Below are 27,877 nucleotides of genomic sequence, written 5' to 3' on the forward strand. Positions count from 1 at the left end.
ACCATCATTTGTCAGTCTTGATGATACCAGAGCATTCCTTGGAGTACAATTAAACATTAATGCTGATTGCTCCTCAAAGTAGCTCAATCCAGGGAGAAGGCAAAGAAAAAAACCCAAGGGAAGGAGAGTTCACACCATTTATCCTCCACCTTATCAGTTTTCCAGTGGTATGATCTTGGAACATCCAGGCTGTTGATATCCAAGCAGATTACAGAAGGAAATTAAAGAAAACTAGGGAAATTAACAACAACCAACAACAGAGCTAGCAAGGGGGAATGGAGGGAAAGAAGTTAAATCAAGAGGATAAAGAGTGCTCCCACATAGCAATTTGCTGGTTTTGCTTCACTGCAAATTATATCATATGATATTATAAACCACTTTTCCTGACAGCGGTGTGCATTACTGTGCACTGTAACTTCCTTCCTGCTTACAAGAGATAAGATTAGTAAATGTTTGCTTTATTAACAACAAGTTGAAATGCTATTAAACCAACTTAATTGATGGTACAGTTACATGGAGTCTGCTTCTTGTTTATGTTTTTCAAAACTTACACCTGCAACAGAGGTTGACTTCTCTCCAAAAAAAAAAAAAACCAAAAACAACCCCATCCACTGTTCTAATTTCTTCCAACAGCAGCACCTGTTCAGATTGTGTCAAGATCCTTAGCTGTAACTCCAACAAGGATAACAGAAGTGCTGAAGGATAAAAACTCCATGTATTTTATTTACTTTTCTTATTGCTAGATTACCATTATGTTTGGTCAGTGCATTTCATGTTTTGGGCTTCAAATAAAGCAAGTAGTCAACCAGAAGTCATAGTTTAAACCCAGTGGATTAGTGCATCATCAATAAAAAAACACTTCTGCCCTTCTTTTACTTTAGCCTAAGGTTAGCTTCCCCATGAGTGGCTCTGGATGCTTCTGTAACCTTCCCTGCAAAATGCTTATGCAGAAGAACATTGTGTGTTGTACAGCTGCTTCAGGAAACTGCTGATAATGCCAAGCTTAAATGTACATCACTAAGAACACACCAACTCTTCTGCAAACCCAGAGAAGAACTCTCTATGGGGAAAAGAAAAACCTTTAATTTAACTGCCAATGTAAACTGTAAAAGATGATGGTGCTGCTCATCTGACAGGGTTCATGTTCCACTTTGTTGGTTCCCTCATCCTATGCCTGAACCAAACTAATCATTGTTATTTACAGCAAATAACACACAATTTAAAAGTTAATCTATTTTTTAAAAGCTGCAAAGCAAGTCAATTATACAAATCTCTAAGTGTAATTCCCACTTAATATAAATATACCAGATAAATTACAAGCCAGATCTTATTTAGTTAGTAATACCTTGACAAGCAACATTATTAAACCTTTAATTTATTATGTCTTCAATTGATCAGTCTCTTACCTGACTGTTATAAGAACATAACGATTGGTACACAGTTGTCAAGACTGTCATATACACAAGACAGTAAAAGCCCAAAAGAAATTCAGTCTTTTCTTCATAAAATCCATCAAAACCTATTTTTTATTTACAGACAATGATCATATGCAAGCTAATACAGTCTGAAGAAAGACAGTCTGTAATTATGCTTCCTTAGAGCATTTTTTCTTTTAACAACTTTGACATAATAAATTTTGATGTCTGCTGGAATCTTATCAAAATTACAGTCATAGGACTGCAGGCTCTATTATGTTAGTCCACATGATGGGAGGTGGGGAGCTGACTGGCTCACAAGAAATTTATTTTGATTACATGATATTATTTTATATTTCAATCACATGGTGACCTGCCTGGTATAGTGTCAGAGTGAAAGATGAGCTTGTATTCAGGGCTTCAAATGTTACAAGAAAAAAAAAATCCTAGCAGTATTTCTTATGACTTATGAGATGAAGCAGTAGAAATCACTTGATGTAGCAAATTGTAAGTTTGAAGGATTTACACAGCTAGATCCTCTGTAAACTCAGGGTAGTCTCATTCACATCAACAAAAAATACTGCCCAAGAATCTGATGCTCCATCATCTCATATACTACCAAGGTTCTGCAGAAAGTAAACTTCAGTGTTAGCAAAATGCCTCCATCCTTCTTTATTATGAAGGAGAAAGCCAGAACTGAATACCGATGCCCAATCCTTAGCATACACTAAAAATGAAATACACTTTCCTTGTGGACCTCTGAAATCACCTTTTCATCCACTTATATACTCAGCTTCAGTGAATGAGAAACCCATCAGAGCTGGAAATGGTCACAGTACTGAGGCTTCAGCCAGAGAATTCCTTGGCATAAGGAATTACTTCTTAAACTAAAGTCTAAAATGCAGCTGTACTATATAGCACTCTATGTGTACACACAAATAAAAAAATTCTCTCTATACACACACACACACTTTTATAAAGATCCTGTGAAGTGCAGTCTGTAAGACCAAAGGATGGCAGTCCCCACTGTCAGGCTTCTGCTGCAGGAAAGCAGAAGCTGTCTGTAAAAGGGAACATGAAGGTATTTGCTAACATTACACATCCTTTTTGTAAGGCACAACTGTGCAAACAGTTTAAGGTCTGTACACTGTTAAACTCTTATCCCTGAAGATGCTGTGAGAATTCCAATTAATTTTAGACTTCATTTAGCAACTTGAATACATTAGGAAAGCAATCATCACAACATCCTGCAGAGTACTTCACACAGCTCTATTTCATATAAAGTGAAGGCTCACCCTTAGATAAAAGGTGCAACCAATACTCAAGGTAAACGAATCTCTGGCTGTGAATTAGCAGGTCTGGAGGTGCACACCAGACCCAGACCTTGCAGAGGTTTGACAGCTTCACTCAGACTCTTGGGAGAAAATCAGAGAAGTGGGATCAAACAGGTATTCCTAGTGCAGGTCCCACACTGGCTTCCACCAACTGATTCTTGTGACTGATTCATTAAGGCCAGGTCAGTGTCTGCTCCTACACAGAGGCAGCAAGAACAGCCACTGTGGGCTCTGCAAGGCACCTGCGACCAGCCTTTCACACAGAGGCACCAGAATAGGTCGTTCTGAAGGAAGGTCCATGTATCAGCTATGAGCTTTAGGGAATCTGCTGTGGTATGTATTCTCTTATATTGAGAAAAATATTCTTTTTCTCAATGGGGTTCGCTACTGCACTGCTTGAAACCTCAGCATACACAGTCAGCATTTCACCAAACACATTACAACCACATACCCAGCCAGGCAGTTGTGAGCATGATTTTTTTACTTCCACTTTTCAGTCTAACAGGACTTTATTCTGTCTGTTGGCTTGACTTTCCAGGTTTTTTTTATTTTTAGAAAGAATCATACTAGGAAAAAACATAGTGGAGGGCCAATCTGGGAAGCCAGGAAGATCCCAGATGGTGTTAGTTATCATGGATTGACTACAGTGCCATGACAACTCACAGCAGCTGAGGCTGAGGGCCTGCTCCATGCCATTCCATCACATTGAATATTATGTTACATTTTAATGCATATTTACTAGGTTTACATTTGTCCCCCAGCTTCAACAGTGAAGCTTTGGTTTAGCTTAATGCATCCATGAGACTGAAATTCCTGGTTATCCAAACTCCTAATTGTCTTCTGGTTCAGGACGCTCCCATGAGACCCTCAGATAACCATGTTTCCCCTGTATAACACAGCAGTCCTATAACCACATTATAATGCAGTTTTGTCTCACCTATAAAGGTCAGGGCCATAACACAATTTAGCAGTGAGGGTAAAATATGATTTACTTCCATCCACAGGCAAGACCAAATCATGTTATAACACTGAGGGTAAGGGAAAAGCTATCAGGTTACAGCACAATCCTCCAAAGTCATTTTGCCTGTTACAACCATAAACTCTGCGTTAGCACCTGATAGCAGCAGGAGCACAGTGCTTAAGCAGGCTAGCTCAGTTCCTGGGAAAAATACAACTCTGCATGCTGTTAAGGGAATCCATAATTTTGACTGCTGATAATGCAGAGAGTGGCCAAGACCCCTATAAGCCCCATCTACTGAAATCAATGAAGCCAGAAGAGGCATCAAGGTCATCACTTAATTGTGTATAATACTTCATGATCTCATAATTGACAACATAAATATTCATTTCACTCCTGGCCCCTCCAACCAAAACCACTGAGACCTCCAACAGAACATGTGCCAGAAGACTACAGTGGACCTTCCTGGACTGTTCAGCACTTCATCTGCTTTTAACTATAGGAGGTCCCACAGGGACAGGTCAGCTTAAGTTCCAGATGCCTACACTCCACCTTAGGATCAGACTCAACAATAAAAACATAGAAATCAATTCCCATTGGCCTCTCAGCTTTGTCATACCACAAAATTCACAGTTGTGGTGGGGTCCAACTGCCTTCTCATACCTACCATTCCTCTTCAAATAGTTTTCAAAGGAATATAGTAGCAAATTCTGAATCTGAAACTAGGCTAATCCACTGAATGATCTTCTGATTGCTTTAACCCAGGTATGAGCCACCATCTTGCTTTCATGGTCAGTGTGTCAGGCCCCATTCTTGCTGCTTAGCCTGCTTTTTTACCTCTGCAGTAAATCTGGCACCTCATCTCAGTTGCCCATGCAAAGGCATCTATCTAGCTGAGAGCATCTCCACAAACCTGAATCCAACATGCTATATTTGGAATGCCTGCACCTTTCTGGACTAGCAAGTAGAGTCTTTAGCTATTCAGTTCAGGCAACTGAATGATGCCTTGATGAGTTTTTCAAATATCTAGCTTGTACAGTTTTAGAATTCTACAAGTCATTCTAGAGGTCTTAACAGAGGAGAGACATGACATTAATACTTTCAAGTGGTAGCCCATTGACCTGGGAACAAGGCTATAGCAAAGACAAATCAAACAGAATTTCAAACCTAGATTCAAAACTGGAAGAAAATTTCATTCTCTACCATAAGGCCCCACTACAATATTTTCCTGGGCCTTTGAAAAACACTTTATATACAGATTCTAAGATACTCAGTATTGCACTTAGCTATGTTTAAGTATATACATTAAAAATATCAGACAAAAATCCAGCAAAATTGCTCTTGCTGTTGAACTTCAAAAATCTGTCTGAATGAATGCTAAAGAACATAATGGGGGGAAGAGTCCAACCACACGGGCAACCACATTCATTTCAGGAGACTAAGTCTACTCTGGTCTCAGTGTGTAACCCTAGGCAAGTTAATCAACTTATCTGTGCCTCAGTTTCCTCATCAGTAAACCACAATACCCACTCAGATTTGCACAGCTCCCTGAACACTGGCTGGCTACATTACACTTTCAAACCATGTGCACCCATCCTACAAGACCTGCTGAGGTTCACAGGGATCACATAAATAAGTAGATGTGTATGGGGCCACTTGGGCTCCTCAAGGTGTGCAAAAACAGCTCTTCATTTTCAGTTTTCCATTTTAAAATCTTGCTCGTTCCCTTACAATACTTCTTTGTAGCTGCTTAGTATTCACTCTAAAATACACAAAACAACAGAGTCAGAAAGATCTTAACAAAATTTACTTAAGATTAATTCTAACAAAGTTCTTCCTACATGCAAAGTAAGTGGCAGTGAATGTTTGGTAACTTTGACGTGAAAAAACGGGGAGAGATAAAATGCTTTTATGCAAATTTGATTTCCCTATAATAATCTAGAGCTATTCTGCTAGAAGGAATTATCTCCGCAGGCTGGCAGCTGCAGTAGGCAGTGAATTAAAAATGGCTCTGTATATGGGAAAATCTGTTCTATAATCAGTGCTATTCTTAGAGAGGACATCAATCTCACCAGCTCCCACGATGCTCTCTTCATGTGAATGACATACCACTATGATGTAGAAACTCCCATTACATCACCAGCATTGATTTCCTGAGCACAAGGAATACGCCACTAACGTGAAGGGAATTTTTTCAGAAGTCACTGTTTGATTTTGTATTTTCCATTTAAAAATCTGCAGCACTAAGTAACCTTATTTTAAAAATCCAACAGTAATTCATGCAACTGGACTTGACCTGCACATTCTCACTGCAAGACGTCAGTTTCTACTTGCTGTTCTTATACAATAAGCTTCATTCCCAGGTCACAAAACATCAAGACAGCAGATATTGCAAGACTTTTCTTTGCACATTAAAAGGGCACATGCCAAAGGAAACTATTTTACAAAGTAAATCTTCTGCAGTTCTACACATAAAATGTCTCAAATTATGCAGCTGTGTGACCACTAAACAAAACCATAACATGCATCTGTGCCTCAGAGATTTTATTTCAGCCTGAACGTGCATGCTGGGTGTAGGATCCAGTCTCACTGTCAAATCAGAGGAAGTTATATTGTAAATAAATAAAATCTCCTATGTACAAAATAATGATTCCCAGCTACATCCGAGTCTAGTGCTTCCTCAGTAATCTTTGTCCTCATGCCTCACACGTACAGTAATCCTTCTTCTACTATGTCACATGCACTGGAAACCATCTCAGCTTGAGTGATGGATTTGAAAATTAAACAACCTAGGGGGGCTCACTGTTTTTAAAAATCATTTTATGTATCATTTTACAATAACTTTAGGTAACCTGACATGAATGCTAAGCCACTGGATCTATTAATTCAAGATTTACTCTCCTGTGTTACAGTCTTCCCTGACAAACTGACTTGTAGAAATGTACAAACTGCACTGAAAAAAAGCTAAACACAAAATATATTGAAAAAGTGCCAAATAACCTCTCTAACTCATGGGACTTCCTCAAATATTCACATCTTTGGCACTTTCATGAGGCACAAGTTTCCAAAACATTAAGTGTTTTTTCTTCAGAAGATGAAATTTCCTCAAAGATTGAATGACACAGTAAACCATAACCAGGGAAATGGAATTTAATGTTCTTAATTAGCACTTGAAGTCTTTAAAAACCCCATGCCCACCTTTTCTTACATCATGAAACTGTGTTTCCATCACCTAAACACGTCACTCTTCCATTGAATTAATATCCTGAGAGTCATTCCATTACTTTCTTCTGGGGCTTTGTCATTATGATAGCCTGGGCTCTCTGCCAGTACAGGCACATGTCCCTCCACCCCTTAACTCTCAGATGCCACAAAGAGGCAGGCTTTCCTGTTCTGCAGGGATAATACTGAACACACTGCACTTCCCTGGAAACTCCATGCCTGACAACTCTGTGGGGTTAATCTAAAAACAACTGCATCCATTTTGTTCATTTCTCTCTGTAGATAAACTGCAAATTGCATTTGAAAATAAAATAAGTTATTTCTAACCTTTCAGCTGGCAGCCAATATCTTGGTAAAAAAGGACATAATTTATGACATTGATGATGTACGGCTGCTTTCCAGAGACTGTAAACCACTTTCCAGCCTGCTTTAATGCTAATTTAACAATCAAAGAGTTTCACTATTTAAATAAATGTTAAATAAAATGCAAGGTTTTGAGTGAAGTTGGTCCCTGGGTTGATATCACAAATTTGGTGGTTCCTAGCCACTCTAGAAACACATAAGTAGCAGCAGTATAAGCAGCAAGTATTCCCTATGCTTGGAACACTGTGCTCCTCTTTCCTTCTGACCTGTAGGTCCCTGACTGGGGAAAAACCTGTGCAAGAGTGGAAGTGCCACGTGCCACATCGAAAGTCAGGTCAGTCAGGAAAGTGAGAGCAGGAGGTGCTCATGTGGAAGAAGTGAGAGATTCTGAACCCAGAATTTTGATTCCAAAGGATCCACAGCAGGATGAAGGAATCTAGACATTCTTCTTCTACTTTTTCAAAATCCAGTCCCAAATGAAAAGCTTTTATAGGATCCATGTTCCTTTAACTACTCTACTCTGATTTTCATATTTAAAATACCTGCATCAAATCTTGTCTACTTACAAACAGAGCAGAAAATTTTGACACTTCTGACCTACTAACTTGAAGTCTGCTTCACCAGACATGGAAGTTGGGGCCCAAAACTGAGGTCCAAAGCATACAAAACTCAATGTTTGCTTACAGTATTGCCCCAAACCTACAGTTGCAATGGAGGTTTGAGACACAGAAACAGGTCATTTAACTGTAACATCTTGCAAAAGGATATAGGTGATGCCCTTTCCAGATAAGCTGCACAGTCATGCTTTATCTGTAGCTTCCAAGTTACAGGACTGTGTCCCACCTGTGACTCTGGTACAGGGCTCTGCAAGCCTCTGTGCTGCTGCAAGGGCCACTGAGCACCCAACACCCCTGGCTGTGGTAGGAAATAAGGCTGGACAAGACCAATGAAGCCAGTTTTGATGCTTCTGATGATAGGCATCTCATGGATCCTGATCAGCCATGTGAAGATGGCAGTAGTGCAGCTCCCAGAATGGCCATCCCCCTATGGCACAGGACAGCAGCTGGCTTTAGCACAGTGACACAGGTGGCCATACCACTATCACCTGAGTTTAAACTACATCAATACGACATAAGTTGTTTCATTGAAACAGCTGAAAGGCAGCCTAACTAATTTCCAGCTTCTGTCATTGCAGCATTTCATTTCCATGCTGAATTCATTCTTCCACTACCAGATTTTCACCCCATGCAGGGCAGGCCAACCCAATCTGCAGTGGGCCAAAATTCAGTAGTGATGCATAGTGTCTATAAAATTTGTAATTTAGTGAGACCTTAAATACTAAGGCTTAATTAAGAGAGGATCTGTCATCCTGATTTAATTGGATACAATGTAATACTTTTATTTCCAAATACGTATAGGGGAAATACAGTTCCTCTTCTAGGGGGATCACTGGGATCCTGGTAGCAATTCATTAGCTGTCAAATGGCGACCTGCTGAGCAGCCTATCCTGCACTTTTATTAAACTAACTTTTGTCACCTGCATCCTTACTGCTTGAAGATGCACCTCTACACATAAATAGCATGATTACATTCCTGTGACTATCCAGTCCTGTGATGCTCATAATAATAATGCTATTTTGCTCCTCAGCTCTGAAAAGCTTATCTAGCCAAAAGAATTCAATGTGTTGTACCTTTTAGGTCATCACCAGAACTGAATTCTAAAACAAATCGGTTACCTCTATGCAAGACCGAAATGGGTTGAATGGACCTGTTTGCTGAACCATCTTACCAACTGGGACAAAATATTAAAAAGAACAAGCCTAAGGTTTGTTTGCTAAATACAAAAATAAAAAATATTCTTGTAATTGAAATAGCTATTTTGTACTACTCAATGGGACAATAAATTAGAAACACAGCTCTATTACATCACTTTTCCAAAAACAAACAACACAAATATGATTGAAATTTAAGCCACATTAGATTTTCAGTCTTTTCTGTTCTATGAGGATACTGCCTGAGATTTTCTACTCAGAAGCACAGGAAAAGTAGACAGGTCACACACCAACACACCACCTAAGATTATCTGGAGGTGAGGTCACGATTCCGATACAAAGCCTTAAGACTCACAAAATAAACAGTCCACAAAATTGACCTAGTAACTCAAGCACAAAGCTTGTACCTCCTAAGCTACTTGCAGGGTATTTTTTAGAAAAATAGTCTACCTTCATTTAAAAATGCCCGTTGACACAGGAGTTGCTACATGATGAAGTAATTAGGTTTGATGATTAACTGAAATGTAAAAATATGGCACAAGTAGTTGCAGTTTTCTACCTTCTGCTAGTGGATGTTAAGAGCTACATATTTATTTCAAGAATGAAAAATTTCCTGGTCAAAAGACTCTCCTTATGGAAGGAAGGGCAGACCTGAAAAAAATACCTTCAAAAAGGTATGGAGCTACATCCATACCAACACAGTTTTTTGTAGGGTTACTAAAGCCATTTTTGAGATTTTATTTTATTATATGCAGTACAAATATCTAGCTTCTCTACTCACTTTTGTCACTGGTACTTCTCAAATAAATTCCGGTCTAAACACAGGCATAAAGGCATATTGCAAGTGTTGGCCCTGTTTTCCCCTTTATTGCTCACCTTTGGCAGTAAAGAGAGCAAGCTTCAGTGAGTGAAGAAAGGAACAACAGCATGCACTACCTAACCAACCTTCATCTATGAAGTTCTAGTAAAGTTCTCATCCAGTTCTTCCAGTGAGTGGCTATAAATAAAGGCATCCCTTTGCTGATAAATAATACTGAGATGAGCAACCTGGTTCCTCTCCTCTGTATTTAAGGCTTCAGTAGTTCAGAAACAGCAGACCACAGTTGGCTCACACCAACCCAGCTAAAAAAGGCTTGATGGTGCCTCCATCACAACTCCACACTCAATGATTAAATGACACAAGAAAACGCTTTGTAATCCAGCTGCTGTTTGTCTCAAAGTTCATGGCTGCATGCTCTGAAGTGGCACTATGCAAACCAAATTTACAAGCCTTTGCCCCCTACAGCTCCTTTACACTCACAGCCCAAAAAATGCACAGGCGGCAGTTCGGCCGTGGAGGAACAGTGACACCTAGTGCCCGGCGCCTCTGCCCGCCAGCTGCGCGGGACACTGCACATCTGGCCACCAACAGCCTCTCCTCCAGCACGGCACCATTGCTCCAAGAAACTTCTCCCGTGACATCCTGCGTGCCTTCACATCCAGACTGAAACACAAAGGAAGGAGACATTATCTAGATGCAAGGATCCGCAGGAATCGGGAGCAGCGAAGGACAGGCAGCCCGACAGAAAAACAGGTCTTGCAACTCAGCAATTTACCCCCATCTTTCAACAGTGCAGTGATAGCTGGATAAAATATCATTAGAAACACAAAGGTTACAAAGGAACCATGGTATTTTATATTTTTATGAAGTGCTCAATCTATATTTCATGTTGGAAAAGTCACCAATTTTTGTAACTGAATTACCGTCTTGGACTTTAGGGAAGACTGCATATTGCACCACTGTGTGTATGTTCAGCTCTCCAAAATTAGAAGGTGGCAATAATTTGCTGAAAAACAGAAATCCTTTATATTAAAATAGAGTCTTTCAATAAAATAATATACCTTAGAATAGTATCTGTACCATAGTTAATTATGCTGTATTAAAAAAAGGTTAAGATATTCTATGCAGTCTTTTTAATTAAAGTTTAACATACATTAACATTTCTAGATGAAAACCTGCCATTCTGAGAACAGTTTTAAATTCTCCTTTGATTTTTTTTTCCAGAGCACTGAAGCTATCATGTAACTGAAAAAAGGACTAACAAAGTCAGATTCTTTGGTAATTAATTTTGTGTCCTACTGCAGACATATGAAATTCTATCAGCATTATCTTGACAGGCATGTCAACTCCTCTGAAAAATTCCTACCCATTATTTTATAGACTTTATAACAATTTTGCATTTTTATTAGCTATCCAATCTGTACAATACAAGTTGTATTTTATGAAATTAAACATAATATAAAGTTAGTTATTAGTGCCAGGAAATAACAACAGCACTGCCAATATAAAAGGAGCATAAACTGCAAGATAATTGGGTCAGATTTTCACAGTATCTTTATTGCATCAGATCTACAACACTCTATTGCACAATTGTTACATTCTTTGCAGCTTTGCAATTCATATTATACAAATTACAAGTGTCTGAGAGGTATCATAACTTCCATAATATTGCAAAAAAAAAAAAAAATGGAAACCACAAAGAGCAAGAAAAATAAAAGATCGAAAACGTCTTATCACTTGTAAATTATTAAGTAGGCATTCTTCCTATCCTAATACACAGCATAGGTATTACAGTAATCTTATCAAAATTGGTCAGCAGGACTGTAAGTATCTTTAGCTCGATCATCACAGTAAGGAAAAAATGTAACTCCTGAAAACCCTGATCTGTTTTCTATATATTGCACTTTCTTCCCTTAAAATTGAACAGTCTTTCCCTCTTTTTTTCTCACTAGTAACAGCAGAAGCATGTCTTTCTTTTCTTTCTTCTCTACATCAACAAAGACACTAGCAATTAGCAGAGAAGAGTAAAATCTTACAACTGCCAAACAAAAAGCCTATAGATGCACCAACTTGCTGAAACTGTGTCCCAATTCATCACAACAGAAGCACTCTTTCCCTAAATTCAAACATGAGAAAACAGCATTTGAAAAGGGATCTGAATGACAAGCTGACTTCTATTTTCAGGTACAACAGTGTGGATGAGGAAAAAATCCAGCCAAATACCTTTGAATGCTCCTCCTAGCATGATCTCCATGGTGTTTTTCCCCATGCAACAACAAAGCACCTAGGCACATGCTTTAGCTTTACAGGTTCAAGGTGTTAGATGATTTCATTAGAGCCACCCCATTTTTAAATCTGTGCTGAATGGCCTTGGCAGAGGAGTCCAGGATCATGACCAAGGAGAGAAATAACACAAGGAATATCTGGATGTCTCTTGGATTCTTAAGTGGTACCAAAGCTATTTCTGTCCAAGGAAATTAAAAGGAAGCAGGGGCTGTATGTGACAAAACTGATGCTAGAAAAACAGATGGTTTGCACTGCCAGCAGGCAAAGACTACTTCACCCACTGAAGCTACTCTCAAGGCAGAAAAGTACATCTGAAAATAAAAATCAAGACACAGTGTCAGTTTTAGCAACTAACCTCATCTCAGTATGTCAAAAGCACAAGGGAGATTTGCCATAAAAACATAATTTGAGTATCATCTCTCATCATTCAATACAATTTTTCAACTCTTTCAAAATTGCATTGAAAAATCTATATAATGTGTGCTTAGATTAATGAACTGTTTGAATCTGGATCAATACGCACTCAAAGATTTGAACTGTTGACACCTGCTGAATACAGCTGTAAGAATGCTTCATTCAGCTTATAGCCAATCAGTACTTTGTAACTACAGGGGTTCCACTTAATAAACAAGCAATCTAATATATGACCTCTGTAGATTAATTTCCTGAGAGCAAGTAAATAATCTGGATTCAAAATTTCCATGATTATACACATAATTACAGTATCACTTACCAATTAACACATTGATTTAAACCTTCTTGGGATTATGTACTTAAGTATAAAATAGGTGATTCAACCATCACTCAAGTACTAAGCATCTCTTTAAGATGGCAGTCATGAGCCTCAGAACACTATGCATCTAATTTCTCTTGTGGAAGAAAAATGTATTATGGTAATAGAGATTATGAGGTATATCATAATTATGTATACTATGGCTAGCTGGGGCTATTATGCAATAGCTGGACCATACAAATAAGCAACATGCAACTGCTCTTCTTTTGTAGAAGGAGCAAAGCTTTTTCTATTAATAGTTCATCTGAGTCTTCCCCCACTGTTCTTTACTTAATAATAAATCTGAGTATGTGTTTGGAATTTATTTTATTTCATACATACACAGAGCAACCTTGCTCTGTGTTGTTACCAGCTGTCTAACAGATATATAAACAAACTAAGATTCATCTATGCTGGCTTATTGCTAAACTTTTAACAAGGACAATAATTATTGCAGATTTAGATTATATAGTAGTTCTTGACAAAATTGCCTGTTTTAAACATTAATGTAGCTTTCTATACAGCAGCACTGCAGTACATGAAGACAAATGAAAATCACTACACAACACTTGCAGATCTTATTAAGTTAAAATATTAATTCGGAGGACAAAGGAAAGCAATGGTGAGTCTCCAAGAGACTATGCTTCTAAGGTATATTTCCTGTTCTATTTTGTTTTTAATATTAAGATCTTTTATCCACTGCTCAGTTGAGTATCTGTCATTCACATATATACCTTGAGGGGAAAAAGAATTCACATCTGGAAGCAAATCATTATGTTCTTCCATTTTTTCCTTATCTCCTTCTTGTGAGTAATCCTTTCACACAGAAAATCAGAATATATAATAAACAGCCACATTTCAACACATGATACTGCTTGCAGTTTCAAAACTGTACAACAGAGATAAGTAACTTCCAGAAACAATTTTTGAAAATCTGGTAAAATTAAATGTAGAATACTTAAAGAAATAGAGTAATAGAAATACAAAAATTCAATAGCAGTTTTTAAATGCTTTATTTTTACATAGATCTTTCAATACTATGCGTATTTCATGGAATATGCATATAATAAAAGCACAGAATGGTTTGGGTTAAGAGGGACCTTACGAATCATCTCGTTCTAAGCCCCCTGCCATAGGCAGGGATACCTTCCACTAGGCCAGGTTGCTCAAAGCACCATCCAACCTGGCCTTGAACACTGCTAAACAATGGTGCATCAACAACTCCTTTGGGCAACCTGTTCCAGTGCCTCACCACCCTCACAGTAAATAATTTCTTCCTAACACCTGTTCCAAACCTGTCCTCTCTATGTTCAAAGCCATCACCCCCCGTCCTATCACTACATGCCCTTGTAAAAAGTCCCTCTGCAGGTTTCTTGTAGCACCTCTTTAAGTACTGGGAGGCTGCTATAAGGTGTCCCCAGAATATCTCAGCTCCAAGCTGAATAACCCCAATTATATGATACGACTATCACTGAGAATCATAAATATCTGAGAGTACAAAACAAAACAAACAAAACAAAAAAAAAAAAAAAAAGTCGGAAGATGAGTTTAACTATCTCAAGATATTTCCAGAAAGAGCATCAGTAGTGAAAATTGTAGCATAATGAAGAATTTCCTAGTATCCTTGAACTTTTTTGTGATACCCACATAAATAATATAGTAGGTGCATTCTCCTAACACATACACATATGCAACAAAGCCACAAAATTATTCTGTCTCAACCACTGTAATCCAGCTTGAAGGGACTTGGGGTGCTGTCAGCAGCTATTCAGTAAAAAGAGAAACCAAAACCAGTAAAGAAACAATTTATAATAGCAATAATCTATTGTTTCCTCGGGCACTAACTATTGCATAATGACTAGTAGTGACTTTAAAATGTATATCATAGATTAGGTACAGTATGATGTTCACAGCAGTTTCATAGCTAGAAAGTAAGTAATGCAATCTTGCCATAAACATTCACACTGTTACAAAGCTAGTTTGCACATATAGATTTCCCCCTCTCCAATGTTATCCCACTAGTCAGCTTTATAATGATCAAAAAAATACATGTCTTGATTAATAGTGCTACACTGGAAGAGAAAATGCCCAAGTCCAGTATGCTGAATCAATTTTTAGACAATACATGTTGTAAAGATGTTAGAACATTCACCTCCCATATCTCCTCATGAGAGACAATAGCTCTTATATTGTACACATTCTTTAATACATTTCACTGCATACCACTCTGAAAATTCCTCACTACTGCTTCCCCCAACTCTATTGCTATCTATAACTGCAGCCACTCAGAAAAAGCAGTTTATCTCAGTAAGAATCCAATCCACTTCCAGTAAAAACTGTGAGATGCTGAGTCTTTCCACTGACTGTGAAGGTTAATAGATCAACGCTCAAGTGCCTGGAAAGGCCCTAATTGGATGAACTCTGACCATGAATGAACCTCCTGGCTGCTATCACAGGAGCCAAAAGGCAAAAATGAAACAAAAAAGAAAAAAATTACACTAATTTGGACACTGGCCTGGAATCCAAGAGATTCAGACTGAATTCCTAGTTCTACCAGCCTTAGTTTTATGTCTGCAATACTGTGCCACCCTCTGCAGAGACAATCAGGCTAATTCTGAACTGTAAAATCCTATATATCCTCCTGGAGCAATCAGTACATTGACATAATTAAACTGCCTCCACAAGTGAGCACCAGCTCAGACGTGTCAGCCAGCCCTTCACTGTGCCGTGCAGACAGACCCAGCTCGGGACATCAATCTATTTTGTCCACACCAATAAACCAGACATCATGAGTACATTCAATGGTATTTGGGAGAGCCTCAGCTACCATGATTTTAAAATATCTATGTAAGCTCAGTGGCACAAAATTTGAGTGAAGGCAAGGTAAATGCAAATTCCTAGAAAAACAAATTGTTCAGAGTGCAGATTCACCTGTAAGCACGTGGTGGACTTAAACAGCAAACCCCAGTTTTGAAAGTTTTTTTTGTGGCTGCAATTGCCTGAATTTCCTCCCATCTTCAGTTGCATTCTCTAAACAGGGGAAAAGAACAACCACCAGCCATTTATCCTCTCCATTTACAAGATGTGGTTGCACGATTTTGGATTTCATTTCTACTGGCTCAGCAGTATGGCTTCATAAATGGCCCCATAAGGTTGCCTGCTCTATGAGTATTTTAATAGAGTGCTCCTGGAATGATCTGAGTCTTAATCACAAACAACTTGACAAATAATGGGCCACGCTGTCAAAACAACTCATCTCCCATTTGAGTACATATGTGGGAATAAAAGTAGCTGCTGGATGCTAAACACTTTTGCAAATCCAGCCATTTAATTTAGGTACCCAAATGGGAGCTGAGCTCTTTAAAATCTGGCCAAATATATTCTTGAGAGGAAGAAATACAGTGAAGCTGTGTAAAGTTCATCCTTTCTTCCAGAAGAAAAGGTCTGGCTTCTTCATGCCTATGAATTTATGAAGAAAAACCCTTTCTCACCATCTGTGATTACGGGTCATGAACATTTCCAAGCTCACGCAGATATTCCTTACTACCTCTTTAAAAGAATTACAGAATTAGCTATTAAAACATAATCAAAGAGAATGGCACAGAGAGTCTACAAAGTACATGTACAAATATACAATCCACATTTGCACTAGAACTTCTCTGAATGTTTCTCTCACCTGTTCTTGAGGCTTTTTATATCCCTCAGGCCTTCCACAAAAAACATCAATGATTAAAATATGGTTTTTTTCTACACCAACTATCACAAACTAGTTCACAATGGTGAGCATGATAACATAAACAAGCAAGAAAACAAGGAAGTTATGAACAGAGAAAAGCAAAACGGTTCACTGGTGAAATATGCAAGCAAATCAGTCATTGCTCCAGCTGCTGGACCACACAGCCTACTTCTCTGGAAGTGTAGCAATTAAAAAGACTTTGGAATGCTAACAAACAGAACTCAGTGTGAATTTTTCCAAAATCTCTGTATACATAAACCCTACTTCTCTGTTGCAGCTTCCCTTTGATATAAAGCATCATTAGTTCCTACAAGAACTCACCTAAACTTCACCATTTTGTTCTCCTACTGTTGTGGGAAATCATGGGGTTTTTTCTTATTCTGTATAATTCCCATGAGTTGAATCTCTAAGGAACAATCAACTTCCCATTTAGTTTTTCTAAATAAGTTTCCAAGTTTCAGGATGTCCTGGTATGATTTGGCATGTAACACTGCTCTCTATAAACAGGAAGCAATTTCACCAGCCAGGATGATATGCCTCTTCAATAGTTGAGCAAGCCAGTGGGATACTTCACATGTAGCCAGAGTATGAGACAACTTATCAAAAAGATGTGTTGTATAAAATAGGGTAAAGCTAAAAATAATAACTATTCCAGCAGCAAAGCACATTCCTATGATTAAAATGGAGCAGACAGCCACCATGTTCCCTAAAAAAAATCAGTACATTGGAAGATATTCACTCCCGCTGCCTTCTTATAAATTATATTAAAGTCTCTTATTAAATAAACTACAGTTACTGTCTACATCTGAGCACATGGCTGACTCTTCAGATGACCCAATTTCTCTTGCTGATATTCAAGAAGCTGCTAATTCTTTTTGTCTGACAAAATCCCAGTTCCCAAATAGCTTACTACTGATTTTTGTAACAACTCTATTGACAAAATGATATAGAAGCAAGTTAGATTGCATAACAACTCCCCAGCCCACCTAGTTAGCCACCAGTCCTCCAGCACAGACATAATGCATAGCATGGACAGTCACATGCCAATACCTTGGAACACCAGAAATGCTGAGTACATCTCCTCCACTCCAAATGTTACAGCAGCCTCATTGCTAATAATTTCAGGTATAGAAAAAATTAAAATGTCTTCATACAGGTATGTATGTGTGAAAAAAATACAAAGTTTAATTTAATGAGAAAACTCACCTGAACCTCAGTCTCCTGGAATGTGTTTGCTTTTTTTTTGTATTAATAGTTTGTCAATAACCTCAATATTCAGTATCTCCCAGTAGGGAGACAGAGGATTTAACTGCTGTTCTGTTACCACTGAATGCATTTTCATAGGACTGTTCTTCACTGCACAGTAGTTTCTCACCAAAAAATCACCCTGCAAGCTAGTCATTGCTACTAGTATCCATTGTTCCATCCATAGGGGACAGACAGCCTGAAGGACTATTAAGGTCTCCGACCTCCAGGTCAGTAGTTCAGCAGGCAGCAAAACATAATCTTTAAGTAGATCTCATCTATCTTTCAGTCCTGGCTTTTTTTCTTTTTTTTTTCTGTAAAATGTCATTAGCATTTGGGAGAGAATGGAGGGAGATACCTCCTGTCTTTTGAAACAGAAAACCTACAGACTGAATTAATCAGTTCCCCCAGAACAACTTAAAAAACTATGGAGTAACAATGGCACCACTTTTCCCAGCAGATGATGAATGGACAGACTTCCTGAGCAATGAAGTGTAGTTCCTCTAACTGTAATTATGGGAGGAAAAAGAAACTGTCTAGAGGACGACATACCATCAACTCCTGTAGCAGATTCAGAAGGTTCTCTGCTTTTTCTGTCCCCTAGTATAGAGCTTTTTTGGTAATGCACTCTTTCGGCCAAAATTCTCTCAGATGCATGGAAGCTATGGAAGTGTAAATTAATGTAACCATTGCTTCTGCCAGAAGGCTGAACAATTAGAAAAAGACTATGCTGAAATTCTGGACTTGGCATTCAAATAAAGCGTGCATTAGAAGCGTGTTTTCAACTAAATCACAAAACAAAACATTTTAAAATAAGCATCTGAAATTAACTGAGAGTGTCTACTGTCAACTCAGTCAATGCCCCAGTATTTAGAGTGGTTTTTAAAGCCACAGCTTTGTGACAAAAAAGTACACAATTCAGTTCCACAACTAGGTTTTCATTAGCCATAGTTTTTAATTGCCATTGAATTTGCAGTTTTTGAATGCCCCTTACTGCCAACAATCCAATGACCTCTCTTTCTACAGTACAATCAAGAAAGGTTTTGCAGAAGGAAATGTGCTTATCATACATTAGAGATCTCTGAAGAAATCACTGTGCATGCAGGCACAAGAGATCATTGTGAAAGAGTCTTCTTGAATTGCAGAAAATTCCCTCATTGACACTGCTCTGGGTGAGCACTAGAAGTGACTTGGGTGGTAGGGGAGGTGGGCAGAAATAAGGTTAAAAAAAACAGGAACGAGAGTTATACAAAGGAGAGATTCAGTAAAGTCCTGCAGGGATCTATTTGAGATCCATAGCTGTTGCTGTCCAACCTACTACTAAATAATCCAGAAAAAGCACAGAATGAACCTTATTTTGAATTCAAACATCAAGGTTTGTAGATATCACCAAGTTATTGAAGAAATTAAACTACAAACACTATTTGACAAGAGTTACCAATGACTAACAATATCATGAACAAATGACAAATGAAATCTATTCTTAATAAATGATTAAAACAACCCTCCATGACTTAAATGTGGATAGGATCTGAAATAGCTGACACACTGCATAACAAATTTTGGGGTTGTGGTAGAAACTTATGAAATCTAAGCCTGGTGCTCAGGGATAGTCAAACATGCAAATGAAATTTTAGAAATTTTTAGGACAGGAAAGAAAAAAAGAGTATTACGCCACAATCTAAATAAGAGGTTCATCTGTGTCTTGAACACTGTGCACAGGTATGGCTGGCTCTGCTCAGGAAAGACTACAGAACCAAAAAACAAGGAAGGATGACCAGCTTGATGAAAAACATGGAACAGCTGCAGTGTGAAGAATGACTAAAAAGAGAAGGTATCTTAAGCAGGAAAGAATTAAGTGAACATTTATGAAAAATGCCATTCATGTCTACAAATTCACATGTGAAGGAAGTAAATAAAGAATTATTTTTCAGCATTTCCTTCAAAAGAAACAGGTAATCAAATTAAATTAGTAAATGAAAGGCTCATGAACTAAGTGGTTTTCTTCCAAATCTAGCCAAGTTGTGTCATCGATTGCCACAGGGTGCGTTTTATGCCAAAGGTGTCCATAGGTTAAAAGTTCAATTGGACCAATACGTGGAGGTGGGAAAAAAAGAAAAGGCACGCAGAACTATTTAAATTTAAAACCTACAGCTAAGGAAGTCTCAGAATAAACTGGAAATCAGAATATAAAGATGAAACACCAAAATGGGTTTCCTGGTTCTTACTCCCCTTTCACCACTGACCTTTGCTACTGATTATCAGCTGAAACAAGATACTGTAAGATACTGACCACAAAAAGCTCCAGTCAAAGCCCCAAGGTCTTCCTTATGTCCCTTACTGGAGAGTTGTTTTACACAAATGAATGGTCTCTTCCAAATTCCCACTATTCGGCCAGCACTCCATCCTTCATGTCAATACCATATCTGTTCTATTTACTTCACCCTCTGATCAACCTCATAGCTAAGTTCCTCTGAACAGCAAAAGCTGCTGAAAGAGAAAGTCAAGAAGAAACATGAGTAATTTTATGCTTTCCTTACTGGCAGTACTACATCAACATAAAATAGCTGCTTCTCCTTCCTTTTCCCACTCTACATCCTTTTAGCATGAAAACACTGCAAAGAAGATTAAATTACTCTTTTACAGCAACAGTACATTTGCAGAAGTTAGGATATGACATGACAGAAATTAAGTCATTGTCAGACTTGGTGCAGGTGTCATTTTCCTTTAGATTACATACAGTATTGCAGCTTTTTCCCTCAAAAACCTTACGAAAAGATTTTGAATAGACATCACGGGTTGCAAAAGCAGAACAAGCTTCTCATAAATTTCTACTACCCAGGCACTATAATAAGAGCTTTTTTTGCCATCTACCTCATTTCTTTGCCAATGGAATGCAGAATCATCATTAGTCTTTCCAGCATGCAGCCAATTAAGTTCCAGTGAATTGTCTCTTCCAGTTTCAGGTGTGTGCAGATAAGCTGTTTTCCCTTGCAGCTCTCCTAAGGGGCATACTTACCTTTTACTGAACAACTACAATCAGTGCAGATTTTAAGAACTTCTGCCAGAAGATGCACAATATTAGTGCCACTTTAAAAAATGCTATTTAATCACCAGATATCAAGGCATTGCAGAGTGTAGTGCATAGGAATAGCTATTCAAAGACATGGTCTCGAACTAACATACTCTGATGTAGGCTGACTTTGTGATTTTCCTTGAATATGAACTCAGCATCCAAAGGTGCTTTATATCACTGTAAGTTTACATATCACTGTGGCATATAAGACATATCAGAAAGCTTTTGTGGTTCACAAGTCATGGAAGGATATTCTCAAAGCACCTGTCGACAAAAGAAATATCATACTGATCACAGGAAGTGGAGGAGGTAGTAATTGCAGACTGGTAAGTAAGATTACAAGATATTTATACAAGGCTGTATAGATCTCTATTCTGATTCAACACAGCTACTGGTCTGTTAGGCCTTTGTGACCAGGCACTTCAAAACTCAATACTCTTCCTTCTATGATCTGGAAGTTAAGAGTACATCATATTGCACCTGGCTCTGTACTGTCAGTGCACCTTCATCTTGCTGCCTTCAGCATGCTGTATGTGTAGCACACAGTCAACCCATGTATGTATTTCCCAATATCACACCATTTCAGTGACAGTCAGCTTCTCCTAGAATGTCAAGACTGGGGTTAAAGTTTCTAACACCGTAAGAAGTGATTCAGTCATCTTAAAAGAACCTTTCCAATAGTGACTTAGATTCCCAGAAACTTAAAACTCATGAAAAATAAACTAAGACAGGAGCATCCCAAAACTCCTAGTCATTTTTGAAAATATGACCATTTCTCCAGATAACAGCTTCTCTCTTCACTTTATTAATGTATTTTTCATCTATTTGTTCTCCTATCTTCTTTTTTAACCAACCTAATTATCTCTTTTCTTCATCCTTTTAGGAGAGATGCATCTCTTTACACATTTACACTTTTCTCTATAACACCTGGAACACTGTGCATACACGAAAAAGAAAAGATGGTATTTTGGATTCAAAGGCTTTTTTTCACTGCAGTAATGTTCTAGAAACCATTGTTACATTGGCTCCAGAGGAGTGAAGGATGAAGATTCATACAGCGGTAATTAACACTCCCAGCTCATGAGCTGCACACTTATCTTAATCTCAGTGCACTGATGACATGGGAAACATGCTCCCTCTGCCTGAAAGCCCTGTGCCACACAAGGGATTCACCTCACAGACAGAATGCCAGCTGGAATGCCACAGTTATCTTTCCCCTTCATCTGCAGTAGGACAGTGCAGATTTAAGATACTATGAAGAACTCTGAGGCTGACAAAGAAATACACTCGTCCAGCAGTATGGTATGCTGGACTGCACCCCACTTGCTTTAGATCTCCACAGAGATCCCAGGCTGGCTCCATTTCCACACTATTCCAAGAACTGCCATACTTTTCTCTCACTACACTTCAAATTTAAAGGGCAGCAGAACACTATAAAGGGCAAGGCTATTACCCCAGGGTCATTGGAAAGCCCACCCATCTCCAAACAATCATGGGCTCAGGTACTAGAGAGGCCCATTTCTGCAGGCTATTATAGCATGAAGGAGGGGTCTCCTGAGCCAGCACACAACTCATGCCCAGTTGGCAAGCTCTCCTACTCACTGACAGATTCCTTCCCTGAGGCCAGCTGGCTCAGAAGGAGGCAACAGTGATGCTTTAGCGTTTCAACATGGACAATCATACAAAAGAGAGATGGAGAAGACCTAGTAGGTCACCAAGTTCCTTTATCTGCCAATGCACAGAAAGATTTATGTGCTAAGAGCATAACCAGTGCACCACAACTTGAAGACTTCTATTTTCATGTCAAACCTTTGTGATCTGTTTTTACACTTGGATAACCATGGCATCTGGGCTACACTGATTCAGATCACCAAAGTCTGATGCATCAGAATATGGAAATAATACATCCAAATTAATACAGCAATTAGGCTCTGCCAATATATCTTGCTTAGTCTACAAAGCAGAAGATCTGTAAGGAACTTAAGTGAACCAAACTTTTTTCAATAAAACTATATTATCAAAAGAGAACACACTCAGTAGGTTAGTATACTGCTGCCATCACTACAAAGACTTGATGTTTATGTTCACATAGTGCTACTGCCAAGCACCTGTTTGCTCAGATTATAAAGACCTCTAGCTATGCTTTTTGTCTCTAATACCCAAGAAAATGTTGGAACTGTTTTTTACTTAACCAGTATTTGTTCCTCCTTCAAAGAGACATGGGGTTCAGCCTTTCCTGGCCTAACTTGCTAGCTGCTGCTCTGCTAGTTCAGTCATCTCTTGCATCAAGTAACACTGCCTCAGTTATACATATACTGAAGTAATTCTTCTGCCAGTATACCGTCCTTTGGCATGCAAAGTGACAAATTATTTTAAGATTAGGCTGTATTTTAGAAAGTGTGGTGCTGCTCCTATATGCAGGCCATGCCTGTAATGGGATATTGGTTACTGACAAGACAAAAATTCTGGTCCCTCAAATATGCCCAGCTTCTTCACTTCTCAGCCTAAGAGGCCAAACTGCTCTTCCTCTTTCACACGTGCTTGATCACCTGTTGTTCTACTGAAAGTGGCTGCCCTACTGCTCCTCACAACTGCCCATTGACACATTTGTAATACTGCAATAACAGGCATTCCTCTGAACTTGCATCCCTGTACTAAAAGAACAGCTTCTTCTCACAAGTCCACTGTACCTGAGGGGGAAAAAAAAAAAAGAGATGTCAGATTCACAAAAATGGTGTGTATTAGAAGTAACTCCCTGATTTTTGCAAAAGCAGCAAAAGGATAACAGGGACAATAGTAGTGTCAGATGTCATGATAAGCAAAAGCAAAAATGTCTAACACCAATCAAACATTGCTGCTCAAAGAAGAAGCATCAGCTGGTTACAGAGAAGCATTACAAACCAACTGGATTCTATATAACATAAGCAAGCTTGCAATTCTGCCCTGTCCTACCTCCAGATTCTGTCGTTTTCAGCAGAAAGGCTGACACATCTGCAATGGGATGCAAAGTTAACACAGGGAATTGTTAAGAATTCCTAAGTGTAGATTATTTGAAGGAGCACAAGGTGTTCCCTGCAAACTACTGCATTTACCAACACAGCAAGAGAGATGTACACAGAACTGAGCTCTGGCAGTGTGCCTCCACCTTCAGGAACACTACCCACACCTGCCTTCAGCTCCTCCTGCAAAAGACACAGCAGCTATGGAGCTAATGGATTTGTAAAATAAGGAAAAATTATAAAGATTCACTACCCATGCTACATTCCCTTCTACTGTTCATTGCATTCAGATCACAAGGAGGCTGTAAAACACGTCCCTACTGTCATACTACTTGGACCTGTGCCCTTCCTGCCACTGGTATTATTTGTTTATAGGGAACAACATGCTATCTGCACATGAAGGCTCCCCTTTTGAAAAGTAAAAGGATATGAAAAAACATGATAAACATATCCCTTCAGCAGTAAGTGCTAGTGGGGAGAAAAGAGCTAAATAGTAGCAATACCCCTTCTAAAACTACAAGCCTGACCTTAAAAAACAAAGTCCATTTGTATGCTTTTTTTAAAGTGGTTTACCACACACCTAAGAAAAAAATACAATTCTTTCATGGAGCCACTGATCTTATATAAAATATAACAATATGTCATCATTTCTATTACTGAACTTAAGACTCTTCACAGGTATTTCTTCACTATCAAGAGCTACCAACTCTCTTATAGGTTCAGTATAACCTGAGACAAACCTTGAGCTCCTAATGCTATACAGTGGAATCACTACACGCATATAGATCTATGAACATGTAAAATTACAACTTGCTGTACATCTGTCAGGGCACTGCCTTTCATCCTTTGCAATCTTCTACTTACCTGTTTTCCAGCAATTCCTCAACACTGCAAATTAGGTTCTCCTATATCACCAAGATCATAAGGAAAGAGTGGTTCTCACTAAAACTTCTTACTTCTAAATTCCTGATTAGTGTACATAACAAAAAAACATTTTAAAAGCTGCACTTTGTAGAAGCTATTGTGCCTTCATCTACAGAAACAAGCTGTGCTCAAAAAGTGCTTAGCTTACAGTATTTCCAACCACCCACAAGCTCCATGGAATTTGATACAGCAGATATGCATAAAACTTGCTGCACTTGAGACTACTATAGGAGATATGCCTGCTGAATCAGCCTTCAAAAGCCAGACTAATCATAAGCCGTGGATAGCACGAAACTGTTCTCACGAGGGCACAACAAATTAAGTGTACACAAGAAGTCTGCTTCACTAATGGATCCAAGGTATAAGGCTTTGCAAATTCACCAGAAGATGATCACTCGAAGTGGAAGAACTTTGGGTAGGCAGGAAAGGCAAATCAACTAACAGCAGAATAATCTTCTCAGCTGGGCAAGGCACAGGGAGCAGCTGCTTCATCAACCACCCCACTGAACTCATTTCCCAACAGTGGTTAGAGAAGCAGTTCTGTGAGTCAGAATTTTATAGGCATCAGCAGCACAAGAAATCTGGCTGCCCCTCTTTCAACAGCAAAATATGCAGAAGGAAAATGGTACACATCTACATTACTGAAATCAAGAATTTGAAGACCTGGATACCTCAAATGTCCCCTTTGCCAACTTAAAACAAACTACTTCCTTCACCTGTACTTGTGCAAACCCAAATTCTAAATTACTTGGTATGGTGGGAAATGTTACCAACTCAGAAAAACAGACTGTTATCATTAACAGAGACCTCTATGTAGCTTCAGAGAGTATGTATGCCAACACTACTAGCATGGAGTCAAGAGTGGCAACATCAGCTCTTACCTCTAAAACGTGATATTCACATTCTCTGGACAGAGAGACATAATTCTGTCTCTCACAATTTCTTGAAGCACAGAGAGAAGAAAACAATCTTCATCTCTGCTTCTTTGTTTTCCCCGTGAGGAATGTGTTATGGAGATTGTTATCTGAAGTGATTGCTTGATTGGATTCTGGTGAAGGTTGTTTGGGTTCAATGACCAATTGGATCCAGCTGTGGCTTGGACTCTCAGCAGAGAGTCACGAGTTTGTTAGTTAAGATAGGTAAGTAAGAAGTAAATATGTAGAATAGTGTAGTATCTCTTTAAATAGTATATTAATGTAATATAACATAGTTTTAATAAAGCTATCCTTCAGCATTCTGATCTGGAGCCAGACATAATTTTTTCCTGAATACAGGGTTTGCCGCATTTTTACTATACTAAAATGCCTGTTAGAATGCATCTGAAGGCAAATATGCTAACAGCAGTGCCCAGTTCAACTACTCACTGTGATGAAACAATGTTGGCTATGATGCCAGTAAAGGCATATTTTATTTCACCTTCACCCATCTAGAAGTAATGCATTTTAACAAGTGCATTAAAATTCAACCACTGGCTGAGGGTCAGTCACCTTATGGAGACATTTCTTTCTTCTGAGGCTACTGAGCAAATGTGTAGAGACTCCTGGTTAACACTGCCCAAGATTAATTCCACCTCAGGTATGTGCATTCACCAAATCCAGCTGCCAGAAAAGCTCTCCAACACCTCAACAACTTTCCACCTCACAGGATATGTTTTACTTGCACAGCCAAACCAAATGTAACACTTCCATAACATTTTAGAGAGAACTGGGGACAGCTGCATGTGTGCTTATCGATGTGCCATCAGGCTGTAACAAAAGAAGAACAATATACTGATTCAATTGGTCCCAATGGAAATTAACCATTCAATACTTTGCATAAGACACGAGCACCTTCTGATACAGACCACATAAAAACGATGAGTTTCCTCCCCTTTGTGAGGCTGCTCCCCAGCATGCTGATGACTGGGAATGCACCAGCACACTGCTCCAGCCAGGATGGCAGACCAAGGCCTCACTTCACACACCATATGCACACACTTCCATGAGGAGTTCATTCTCCAGGCTTCTGCTGGAGACCTGGAACATTCTATTACTTCACTGAGAAGGAAAACAAAATTAGAGCATATTTTTGCATTTGTAATTAATTTTCACTGATTTAACACCATATTCCACCACTGTATTGTTGGTAGTAACCATATGAGCTTTGTGGTCATCATGCAGAACCCAGATACAACTGTCATGGGTCCTGTGTAAGGAACAGTACACAGGTGCACTGCTCCAGGCACAGATTTGCTAAAATTCCACTTCTTCCTTCCTCCAGGCAAAAGAAACTCACACTGATATGAGCAGCAACACTAAACACCCTTCCTTTATATTGTCAGATGCCAGAGCTGAAGTCCATTTTCCTAGGTACCCATATTTGCTTGAAATGGCAGCATGCAGAGTGGCTACTCTCCATCCTGCCTGCTTCTCCATCCTGTCACATACACAGCCCAACAAATCTTTTATGCCTTCCCTCTCTTTCTGCAAAAAGCAAGTTACAACACTACTTTCATTTTTTGTCTCTTTACAGACACACTGAATAGATGACTTCCCATCATGGCCCTGCATGTTTATTCTAGTAAATTATTCAACTTATTCTGTGTGGAGCAAATTAATTTCTACAGCAATTCAGCTGCTACTCCATCTACAGCATATATACTTGCTGAAACAGATTAATTCTGCCATGCAACATCATCTTTCGTTTTCTTCAGCATCTGCACAGACCTTTTATTCAGATAAAACTATTCTTCTCCCCATGACCCGCCCCCCCCCCTCATTCCCTGCCACAACTGATGTTTCCTGGACATAATATAGTGCTTTGTCTTGGGAGTAAAACAGTAGTTTTAAAAAGTTGATAAATTCTGTGAATCTAAAAACCATTTTACATTTTCCAAATCCTCTCCACTTGATTTGCTCATACCTAATTTTCACAGATATTCATTATTTAACTCCCAAACACATGAGTTGCAATATA

General features: G+C 38.8%; 1 protein-coding gene and 1 long non-coding RNA gene across 3 annotated transcripts in view; both read right to left on the reverse strand.

The window, feature by feature from the left end:
- Positions 1-27,877, reverse strand: part of PPARGC1A (PPARG coactivator 1 alpha) — a 361,917-nt gene that overhangs the window by 311,736 nt on the left and 22,304 nt on the right. The window lies entirely within an intron of this gene.
- LOC146767553 (uncharacterized) overlaps positions 1-27,877 on the reverse strand; it is a 158,036-nt gene that overhangs the window by 109,721 nt on the left and 20,438 nt on the right. Inside the window, exon 1 of the long non-coding RNA XR_014954752.1 lies at positions 1-27,877. This exon is cut by the window's left edge and continues 22,115 nt beyond it; it is cut by the window's right edge and continues 20,438 nt beyond it. This is a non-coding gene — a long non-coding RNA (uncharacterized LOC146767553).

The sequence above is a fragment of the Lonchura striata genome, chromosome 4 (genome assembly GCF_050655825.1).
Source record: "Lonchura striata isolate lonStrDom1 chromosome 4, ASM5065582v1, whole genome shotgun sequence".
NCBI classification, from domain to species: Eukaryota; Metazoa; Chordata; class Aves; order Passeriformes; family Estrildidae; genus Lonchura; species Lonchura striata.